At 31.4% G+C, this 12,444-nt stretch overlaps 1 protein-coding gene across 2 annotated transcripts in view; it reads right to left on the bottom strand.

The window, feature by feature from the left end:
- The window catches only part of LOC111040058, a 51,223-nt gene that overhangs the window by 21,787 nt on the left and 16,992 nt on the right, over positions 1–12,444 (bottom strand). Inside the window, exon 1 of one of the 2 annotated variants that reach the window (XM_022323777.1) lies at positions 4,667–5,082. The exons of the other annotated variant lie outside the window; for it this stretch is intronic. The gene's annotated coding sequence lies outside the window, so the exon portion shown is untranslated. Of the gene's footprint in view, positions 1–4,666; positions 5,083–12,444 lie in introns of those variants that run through there. 2 annotated transcript variants of the gene reach the window in all.

Raw genomic sequence — 12,444 nt, 5'->3', positions numbered from 1 at the left:
ACGTGTCCGGTCGCCGATCGAAATATGTTGAATAGTGAATACGATATCTTCGCGGTCTTACCGAGGTGTCACGTGATTATTATATTATTTTTCGGAAAATATTTGCTTACACTAACAATACGCTGTGTAATGTCAGCGAGCTATATTACATAATAATAATAATTTATTTTGTCAGAAATCAGAATACAGTTAGAACATTCTTAAAATAATAAAAATAATTATAATACATAAAAATTGATATTACAGACCTAATTCACCTCTGAGTTATATTATATACCACCTAGTATTGGTGAAATTGGAGAATCTAATCAACTATTTATTTTTATTTTTACTTTATCATTGGATATTGATTATTGAGAGGGTACGTCATTACGATCGACAATATTTTATTCATATGCAGAACTGCAGTTATACATTTACAAGTGAATTAGAACAACGATACATGTATAACAATTTAATAACAAATAACACATAATAATTTTACCGCCATAACGCCATCGATTTTATTAGTACGAAACTATTTTTATTTCTAGTGAACGAACGAAAAACAAGCCTATACGCACAACAATAATTTGTCGCATGCAATAGGGTTGCTACAGTAGCCGTCCGGTTAAATCCTAAGTATAATAGGTTTACCGCTTTATATATACCTAGTGGCAAATGTAATTGTACGAGACCGATAAAAAAAAAAAAACGAAAAAAAAATGATGTAGGTTTAGGAATAAGGTGACTTGACGATAATATTGTTTTATATAAAATTATATGTTTATGGTGTATTCGTCGAAACACGTCATAATTATTGTTCTGTTATAATTTATAATGCAATACCTAGCGTGAAAAAAATGCATTTTGACTGTAGCACGGAACACGATGCGGCAGTGGCATAATATCTTAATCGGTGGTCTTATGATAATATGCGGTACATCTGTGATCTGTTATATATTATGTATTACGTATCGTGTTGAAACAATAGTATAACGGCCGACATGAATATAATAATAATAATTGTTTGTTTCAATTCGAATTATTTTAATTTAGCGATTACGCGCGTGCGCATTGTCTGCAGTAGTGCGGCTGCAGGTATTTAATTTTCGTGTTCACTTTCACTGCACCAAGCAAGTTTAGACAGTCTTATATAGGAGTAGGTACAAGGAAAAATTCGTTAACTCGAATCGAGTACCTAGGTGTAGGTACAGCGTGTTTCGTAATGGTCGTGTGTTTGAGCTAATAACGACACTCTTTTAACAACACACTAGCTGAATAATTAATTATAATTGCTATAACAGTGTAATTAATCATTTCAGGGAGCTTCTTTTTTTTAAGCTGTTCGCGAAGAAGTTATGCCTGCAGAGACCACTTGTTGCGTTTAAAGCCGGTTAATATAAATTATATTCGGTAAAGCTAAGACAGAATTTTTTTTAAAAATAATTTTTATAATTGTATAATAAGTCTGCGAAGGATTAAAAAAAAACCGGTCGTCTATATAGCTTTAATACACTTAATTTTTTTCGTATATTAAAACGAGGATTCTTATTTATTTTTATTTTTTTTACATATTTTCGCGTCTCATACGAGCACGCCCACTTGCCTGACCATTACTGATAAAGTCTTGACGGACCCATGAATGCATTTTATGAGACGAAAATTACCATAGGTCGAAAAGTCAGTATAATATAATAAGTGCTTTTTTATTGTCTGGAAATGGCATTATACATTAAGCGTCCTGTCGGAACTCGGAGGGATAAAATTTGTTCCACACCCCACAATGAATAAACATCATCGAGAGAGAGCTAATGTTATCTACGTAATAATGTTAACTTTAAAATAATACTTTCAAAGTCTGATGATTTAATTTACTGCTATATTTTACATTATTATGACATGTGTTGAGCATTTTTAATTTGTGATGTCGTTTATATTAAAGACAACGATAAATATATAAATATGTAAACATATCGCACAGATCAGACATCCGGCTATCATATATTTTGTAAATATCATTATTTATTATAATACCGTACTCAAGTACCTACTTAACATTTTATTTAATCTCATTGATATAAATTATTGAGATAAATTAAGTTTGCTATACTTTTATTATTATGATGAACTAGTGTTAATACTTATTTGAATTTGATGATAGTTTATATTTGATAACAATAAATAACAAATTCAATGATCCCTAATCTTTTAAAGTATAATTATGATTATCACGGATAAACAATATAACAATGAATAACTTTCTTCATAATAAAACAAAGAATAACCATTAAAATGTTGTTAAATCGCTCAAGTGGTGGAATCAATTTAGTTTAAGATTAAATCCATTGTTAGTTTGTATTAATAATGCTGGTATGGTTGTACCATAATAAAATATTCTGAATAGTAATATGAATATATAACTATTTAATATGTCATTATGAAAACATATTTCATTAACATAAGTGTAAAGACATTAAGATATTATAAGGTCTAAATAGTGCATGCCGCGTAGTATTGGTGTAATACCTATTTTATATCTACTGTGTAATATTATAATAATATAAATAATATAATATATTAAACAAATTGTAATAATATGATGTACTACTAAGTTACAATAAAAGTAACGTAATATCATAAGACTTAAGTCATAATAATTTGCATGTATAACATTATGTTTTCTATTCATGAACATTTCAAAATCTAGTAAGTTTATTATCTCCAACGTAGGATTAATTTTATATTTGACAGAGCATGAACATTATGTTTGCGAAAATGTTTGTAATACTTTTGCATTGTAAAAACTAAAAAGTGAATGCACTATTAATAATTATGTTCTTATACCAAATTATACTAATTATATTTCTATTGTTTCTTTTTAAAATTTTTTTTTAAAATATATTACATTTATAAACATTATTACTTATGTCGAATTAATTTTCAGTCATATTATATTATCCATCATTTATTGAAATAAACATGTTATAAACCACTTTATTTAAGACAAGACAATAATATTATTATTTTAATTTATGAAATTTAATTTTTTTGTTTATTATTATTATGGTTATATTATATTGTATAATTATCAACACGCAATATTTTAAATAAATATTATAATATTTTTAAAGTTACAAGCATATATTATATAGTAGTATAACGAATATTATAAATCTAGTGTTTAAATTAACATCCGTACCAACAAAGTACCTATGAATAATGGATAACAAATGAGATTTATAATAACAGCTAATAAATGACGATCCATGAATATTACATTATTTATGGCTTAACTAAATAGCCCTATATTTGGATGTATTTCATAATAAACTCATTATTTATAGACTGTAATCTATAACCCTTAATTATAAAAGTACGTGAACAAAATACCTATATATTTGTGATGCTGGTGATTTTGCAATGTGTTTTAAAATTTAATAATTTAGTCAAAAAAGAGGTGAATTAATATTCTTATCGGTACATTGTATATAGCGGAATTATTCTATGCACTCGATTTAACATTTTTTTTTTATAATGTACATTGAATACAATTATTGGCTGCAACAGTGTGTCAGTGTAAATATATATATGTATTATAGGTAAGTACACATACATTGAGTTGTAAGCATATTTTATTTTTATTTTTATATCGATTTCGAGACTTAAAATTATATGATAAAAAATTATTTATTCTTTTAGAAAAATATGGATGTTATCTTTGTGTTTTTTTAAAAATTTCTCTTGTCTCATATTTTTTTTTTTTTTTGTAATTTAATCGGGATAAGTTTTGTTTAACATTGACGGGTTGTATAACACACAAAATCCACTTATTTTTAAATATAAATATTGGTATACGATGGTCCTTCAAATCTGTGTAATCACAAACAATAAAATCTAAAAATAATAAATAAGCTATTTTAAAAGAAAATCTAAAAGTGGTGCTTGAAAACATGAAAGCATATTGAAACATTTTGTATGATACAATTAAAATGTTCAACTAAAAAATATTCTTATTTACTAGATTTTCTCGAAAACTGGTGGGAAGTTTTAAAAAATAGTATGCTAAAACACGATAAGTCGGTGACATCTCCTAACTCATTTCAATGTAATTTGTTTACGGAAAAAAATGTCGAGTTTATATTTTCCGACTTTTAAAACTTATAGTTGGAAAATTACGATGGGTTTCGTACACAACATTTCTAGTGAAAAAACCTTTTTTTTTGTACGATGGCATGGCGCCATATATATCATGATATATACATAAATACAGCAGCCGGAGTTGAGTGGCTCACCGGGGTGGAAAAGAGACTATATCCGACAGTGTATTGCAGTGGCTTCAGACCGAGCAAAACGATAAAATACGAATTTCCCTTCTGGGTCTTGTAAGACCGCATGCGGCTGGACAAAATCCCGCAAGTTTGCTATTCATGGCAACAAAACGATGATATAAATACAGTGAAATCTCGTTATGTCGTTGAACTCGAGGAAACAGAAAAAAGTTCGAGATATCGAGTTCTATCGTAATGGTAACAATTGTTTCATGGGGATTTCAATCGAGTTCGAGGTTACGCGAAATATCGACGTTCGGTATTATAAGAATTTACTGTAATATACGTTTAGGTACCTATGCATATTATATAACATAACCTTATATTTAGCGTAAATATATATAGTCATCAAATACCAGAATAAAGTCAACTGTGGGTTGTAGATGAGATCGATCGGCCGCTAATAACCATCGCATGATGTAGTATTGATATCCCGTGTCCGGATATCACGATCGGGGTTCGCGGTGGCGTCGTATTTCCCACAGAATCCTTCCGGCTCGTGTACGGATCACACTGCAGGTAAGTGGTTAGTATGGTTGTCACCAGCTGCACATAATATATCTCGAGTAATATTATTATTATTTTTCGTTAATCGTCGATGACACGCGAAACTGATGATGCGATGATGATGATGATAATAATATCATAATAATATTGCAGACGCACAAACACACACGTACACTCAAAGCGAGAGATAGAGAAAGAGACAGAGAGAGAGAGAGAGAAGGACTGTCTGTCCGCGGACGAGACGCGAGTGCGTGGCGGAGGAAACGCGAGGCGACTGCGAGGCGGCGGCGGCGACCGGCGCGGCGGTTGTCGTGATAAACGATAATAATAATAATAATAATAATAGTACGAACGAGTGTGTTGTACGCGGCTCTCCAGCCGGCGTGCGCGTGAAAACTTACAAGGTCCACCCACGCACCACCCCGCCGGCGCGTCGCGCGGTAGGGAGACCCGACATATGTAGTACTGCACAACAATCCGTTCTGTTAGTTTTTTATTCCTTTCCCGTTTCGGGAGGTTTTTTATAATATACTTTACGTAACGCGTGCGCCGCGGTCGATCGGTCAGCGACTCGCTGCGGACACACACTTCCGGGTGTAATAGTATCGACTATATAATATTATACATACACGCGTGCGGGTCTCGCGGCGACGGCGGCGCCCGGGGCCCCGAAATCGAATAAAACACGTGTTGTTATTATTATACATTTATGATATGATATACCTACCTACCTCTATACAATATATGTGTAATACAATAAATATATTATTATATTACGCTACAGCGCCGGTGGAATATAAGCGCGGTGGCGGCGTGGGTGTGTGTACACCATTTATTATTATATTATACACGATTTTATATAATAATAAAAACGGAAATCGAATACGCGCTGCAGCGACGACGCTGTCGTCGATAAATAATATTATAACCGAATATAGGCGAGGTGTACCTACCTACACGCTGAGCTATAATACTACGGATATACCAGGCTTACCGCAAACGGTTTCCGGCCAATTATGACGATATATATTACCTATGTGATGTATTTTAAAGGTTTTTGGTTTTTTCTGTCTATAGGTGATGTGCACGTCGTGATACCTGCTATTGAATACGGTACTCGACCGCGATGATGTGGAATTATCGATTTTGGTTAAACACTTCGATAGTGTATATAGATAGGTCTATCACCGCAACGTTTGCATTTCTGCTTGTTGAAAAAAAAACTGTCTAATCTGTGTGTGATCGCTTTTCACTGTATATATCTATAATAAATATATATACGTATATAATATACAGAGCGAATAAAATGTACCAGGAACACGTTTATATTTATTGTACTTCCATACTCTAAAACGCTAATCGATTTTCAGTTATAAATATTAATAGTATAATATAGGTAGGTATGCCATTATATATGACGGACAAATATTATGTATAAGTAATAGGTAGAAAAAAAAACTGTTTTAAATATGCTCGTACATATTATATTATTATTAGGTACCTATATAGTATACATTGTGTGGTTGTGTATTTTACGATTATCAGAACATCGGGATATTAAATGCAATTTTTTGTACCTTCTTTTATGCATATCTGCATTGCGGAATATAATATAATCTAAACGATATACATATATATATGTACATTATACATATCTGATCACCGTTTTATATTAATGCCCATGTCAATATATTACTGTTTTAAGTACTCGAGTATCTTTATTCGTTATATTGAAATTATTGTATTTTTAGTAAATATACACCCACCGTAGTACTTTTACAAATGTATATATTTATGAATGTATTTTATATCTCAGTAAATCTCGAGAATAATAATACTTCGATTTCAACGATAAATGTACAATTTAATTACGGACATTTTTATTCAATCAAAATATATTATATATGGGCTATAAAACCTTCATAACAAGTGAGTATTATGCAAACGATGGGTGTAAGCTGCCGTATTCACTGCAGTAAACACGGATGTCTTGAAGACATTTAACCACCGTCAAAAACACTTTTATATGGGTCAAAATAAAATTGCGCAATGAAAATAATTAAGTATAACTCCTATATCTACATATATTTAGTAGTTTTTTCAAATTAGAAATGTTGGTTTAGTATACCATGTTCATTTAATTAAATACGTTATAATAGTAATACTAATAAAATACAATACACCTAACATTTATATTGACATAGCCGCATCTTACAAAATATATCAGTTAATTTTTTTTAGTGCTTTCTACTGTCTTGATAGTTCAAGCTTATAGGTATACCTACCTATGATAGCTGGTGTTATAGCTACAATTAACTTGGTTGTTTGGATAATGGTCACCCCTTGATAGCATAGTATGGTCATTTACCTACCTCCATGCCTCCTGCAATCATCATAGTAAAAAGTTCGGGTAAGTTTCACAGTATAGGTATATTGTATATGTATTATGTATAGCTTTCATATACTGTATAACGTATATATTATATATATATATTGTCCATTGTATATAGCTGCAGTCATTTATTTTGGTACGCTGAAGTGCAATGTTATTATACATTGATTATATATTAAATATAGTATTTGACATATTGTGCAGATAACTTGGAATACCTATGTACATTTTAAATAATTAAATATAACATATAATTATTAGTTTTTCGTTGTTGTAGAAAGAATGGATATTTGAGTATTTAAATATACTGTTTTATATCCTTAGTTTGATACGCAGTCTTCCGAGCCTGAAGCTATTAAATTCTATTATCGCATATGCCGCTTTTAATTCTAAATAACAGTATGGTAACAAAACAACTATAGAGTTCAATTAAAAAAATAATAGTAATCTTATCAAATCGCTGTGAATTAATTTTCTACAGACTGATAAAATAATTTAGTAATAATTAAGGAATGAAAAAATTTAATTAAATGCGAAATACGATGCGTTTTGTTGCATGAAACTCTTGCAATACTGTTTGCAAGTTGCCACAGTATACTATTATTATAATTAAAATAATACTCAAATCGATTTCTTTTCATTGTTATTAAAAAGTGAAAGAATTAGACGTATAATTATACACAATTTACTCCAACGAATAAATTACATTTGATTATATTCCGATAAGTTTTTGAAAGTGATTTCTATCCGCGAATGACATAAAAATTATATCAATTTTAAAACACTAAATTATTAATTCGTGAGTACATTTTAATATACTGTACCTACAGTATGGAATGTGATTGTGACAAGAATGTTGTTACACACACACACACACACACACACGCACACACACAAATATATTATATACATTATTACACACTTAAATAACTTCTGGTTCGTTGCGTTGCTGCAGTTACTAACTACCGCTGATAGTTTCGGATAATAACGTATTTCGTTATTAATTGCCCGGGAAAATATTAATTACAACCATTTGCATAAACGGATAATCTATTTGAATTGCTTTTCTAATCGATACGCCGTAATAATAATGTAATGGCGCGAAAAGAATGTAGAGAAAAAAATTAAATAAAGTAACGTGTCTATATCGCAGTTGCTGCTCTAATGCCTGTGTAATGTGTATATACTGTATAAGTAAACATAATATAATAATAATAATAATAATAATAATAATAATAATAATAATAATATAGTCGTATATAGTGTGATGGTGTGCGTATAATAACATATAGATGTATATTATAATATATATGTCTGTAACCAGTTTTCCGCGTGCGCTATAATATTATAATACATTAGCGCACAACTGTCTGCGGCGAGCAGCTCCGAGTGTCAGGCCGGTAAGACACGACACAAATACACAATATAATAATGATAATAATAACAACAATCATGCTGAGCACTGACTAATAACTAATGAGGCCGTGAAGTTTTTTAGCTGGGCAACGCATTATTCCTTATTGATAGTTAATAAGTTATTGGATATTATTAAGTTTGAATCGTATGTAGCCCATTTATGAAGTAGAAGACAGTACCTACCCAGACAATACTGTAAGTAGACTTTTTGACATTTTGGCTTTTAGATAACTGAATGTGTTATGTCTTATGTGTTATCGTTACCTGTACAATTATTTCACATTGGCATTTGGCTTTATCAAACTTGAGGAAAAAACAAACAAAAACATTTCAGATGATAACTCCAATAAAATAAACTTTGCAAGTTTGTGAAAATAAATGATATAAAATGAACAAATACAATATGCTCTACTTTTTTGAAACTTGATACGTACTACTGTAATTTTTCTTCATATTTTTAAGGTTTTTAATTTTTCGATGTTTTAAAAGGTTTTATAGTACCATCATCGTGTCCTAATAATATAATAACCGAATGACCGCACTATAATATGCCGCGCCTATATTACATGCATTACGCATAAAAAAACTTTGAGGGATTAGGTTTCTAGAACCGAAACTCTAGACGAAGATAAAACGGAGTTTAACAACAAAAAAAAACAATGCACGGGCCTCTAAAAACCACCTGTGGATTAAACGTCCGTTCCAATCGTCCAGCATATGTCCAGCGCCAGTGTCCCGAGAGGCGAGAACATTCTGTCGGCCGACGTGCCGTCGTGTATTGCAAAGCCGCCGAATAATTATTACACAATTAACGTCACACCGATCGCGTAATAATGTAATACCTAATAATAACAATAATATGGTCCAGGCACGCCATCTGCAGCGGACGTTCTCCGTGGATACGCACATATACCGTATACCATACATACCATTTAATATAAGTAGTATGACCACACGCACAACTAATACAGCAAACAGAGATACATGTATAATACGATTCGTAGCTCGTTGACAACGTATAATTTGAATGGAATACGTTTTCGTTGCGGAGAATATATTCAGACAATATTCTGAGTGGAGCCGCAATATAGGAAGGTGGTGGCGGGTGATTGTATAATAGTAATCACCCGAAACATGGCATGCAAAAACGCATCATATAGCTGTCAGTAGCATTATATAGTACTTATTCCGGAAGAGCACTTAATTTTTTTCAACCTAATAGTCATAATATAATATTGTGAGTAAAGTTTTTGAACCATTGCGACATATTACATTGATATAAATTGATTCGTAAAACCTCTAACTGAATTAGGCATTAATTATTGTAACTCTTAAAATACTCAAAACATATACTTTTACAGTCCTACTGGCTACTGCTGGTGTGGACAATAGATTTCACAGCTCATAACAACGGAATCCCACTGCATACTCAATTAAAAAATTATTCTCAAAATGTAGTAATTGTGAGGACCATTTTAACTTAGGTAGTAAAATCGTAAATGGACGCATTTAAAACCATGACTACGCCACAAGAAATCCTTCTCTCATGCTCCGAAATAGGAAATACCTCAATTATATAGCAAACGCAAGTTTAACAAATAGTGATCGTAATACTTAGCGTCTGGTTACTATATTTTATATGTGAAAATATAAAAAATTTTTTTAGGTATATTATGCATATCAACTGTTACCTTATATTTGCTTATAAGAATGGTTTTATTAATTTATTGGAGGAATGCATATTTAATTTTTGTTTTGTTTCCAAAAAATCAATTTCGTCAATTCCCAGCAGAATCCACAATGAATTATTGATTATTCGAATAAAAATAATACAACTGCAGACTTGCGTCAAGGTTTGTGCTTTTTAAAACATTTAACTTGACACTGCTAGTTGCATTGCCATAACTCATAATCGTGATTCCGTAAAACAATGTGGGTAAATAATAAGTAATAAGTATAATAATAGTATAATAATAGTATAATAAGTATACATATAAGTCTAATACATTTAGGTCTAGGATAAAAAAAAAAAGTAATAGTGAGTACTGAGTAGTATATAATATAGTTGTACCACATATCACGATTCAACTATGCAAGCGTGTTAAAAACGTATTTGCAAACCAACAACTTGCAGTTGTGCCTACCTATAATAATAGGAATATGAGTTTAAACTTAAAACACTTCTATAATATGATAATAATAATAATGATTTAATAATGGCTAGCGACAAATTTGCTTTGGTATTATCTAATATAGCTTCGAATGATTTAAATAATTGACATCTGAGAATACTTTTACAATTCCCGAGGGTTTCATATGCATGTACTCAGAAACGTGAAATAATAAAAAGGAATATATTTAATTCTCCTTATGTTCGTTCAATGACACTATAATATGTGTTTTGAAATTGAATAATTGACACTAATCATTATAATTCAACTATGTATATTAAATTGGAAGAATATCGTTTCATGTGAACTCAAATACGCAATCGTATTTGGAGCAATATTCTGAGATTTTTAAACGTACATTATTGTGGTTACACATTAACGTCGTGATGAATGATCTAGTACGCACTTGAACATTACCTACATTTAATTTATGTCTAGCAACACTTTATTATATCGCATTCAAAAATAATAATTATTATTTCTAAGAGTGTGTTGTAAAATAATTTAGTATTTTTAGGCTTAAATCTCACGCTCCTTAAAAATCAAGTTGAAATCTATGTCAATGACAAATTGTTTGATTTACAAATAATGGTCAGTTGTCTTATTCAGATTAGTATTGATACGTGTGTTTTCACATTTTTCCAATTACGACACGATCGTAATAGCAATAATTCAAATCAAATAATATGGTGTGTCTGGTTTAATGTATTATGACATGAAAAAATATGTTCCATATAAATTGTAGGATTTAACTCTACTTTAAGTTGAAACGCCTTGACAGCAGAATAATAATTTGGGAGTAACACTTATTCGATTATTTCTATATACAATATTGAATAAAATGTAGTTTAAAATATACCTAATATAATAGTTAAATTGACGTCCTCGATCGTCCAACAGTGGGTTTAACTGTTTATGAACTTTAAAAACGTTGATACATCTTATCAATCGATCAAAAACTAGTTTATCGATACAATAACTGACTTCAACTCTAAATCACAAGAGATTATAATTCGTAACAGACTCATACATTATTATATTATAGATGCGATTGAAAAGTTAACAAAACCAGAAAAAATCGAGTAATTTTTGTCGCGCTCTCTCTGGACGCCTGTCAGCCTCAGCTTGTATATACCTACAGCAATATGACGTATGTACTGAAGTGCGACGGTTATCGTTTATTAATTTTTTTCCTCTTCGATATTGCTGCACGCGTGCACGTCAGTCTCGTCCGCGCCAAGGCGGGATGCAGCAGGTCGACCGCTGCTGCAGCACACCGGAGCACCGGACGCAGTGTGAGACGACAGACGAAGATGAGACGACGTCCTTCTGGAAGTCGCGTTAAAAAAACTTCGATGTTGTATTATCATTATACCGAAGAGCCGATTAGAGAGTGGAGGGAAGAAAAAAATTGGAAGTACCGTCAACGTATCAACTCGCGCGCGTAGGTATATAAAATATATATACAGCCTCATTTTTTTTCCTCCTTGCGATCGCAACTCTGCTGTCGTACATAATAAAGAATTATATACACACTCGGGACACGCGTATTACACACGCACGCACACACACACACACACACACACACACACACACACACACACACACACACACACACACACACACACACACACACACACACACACAC

The sequence above is a fragment of the Myzus persicae genome, unplaced genomic scaffold (genome assembly GCF_001856785.1).
Source record: "Myzus persicae strain clone G006 unplaced genomic scaffold, MPER_G0061.0, whole genome shotgun sequence".
Taxonomy (NCBI): domain Eukaryota; kingdom Metazoa; phylum Arthropoda; class Insecta; order Hemiptera; family Aphididae; genus Myzus; species Myzus persicae.
The sequence above is the reverse complement of the archived record's forward strand: the minus strand, read 5'-3'. Positions and strand labels throughout refer to the sequence as shown.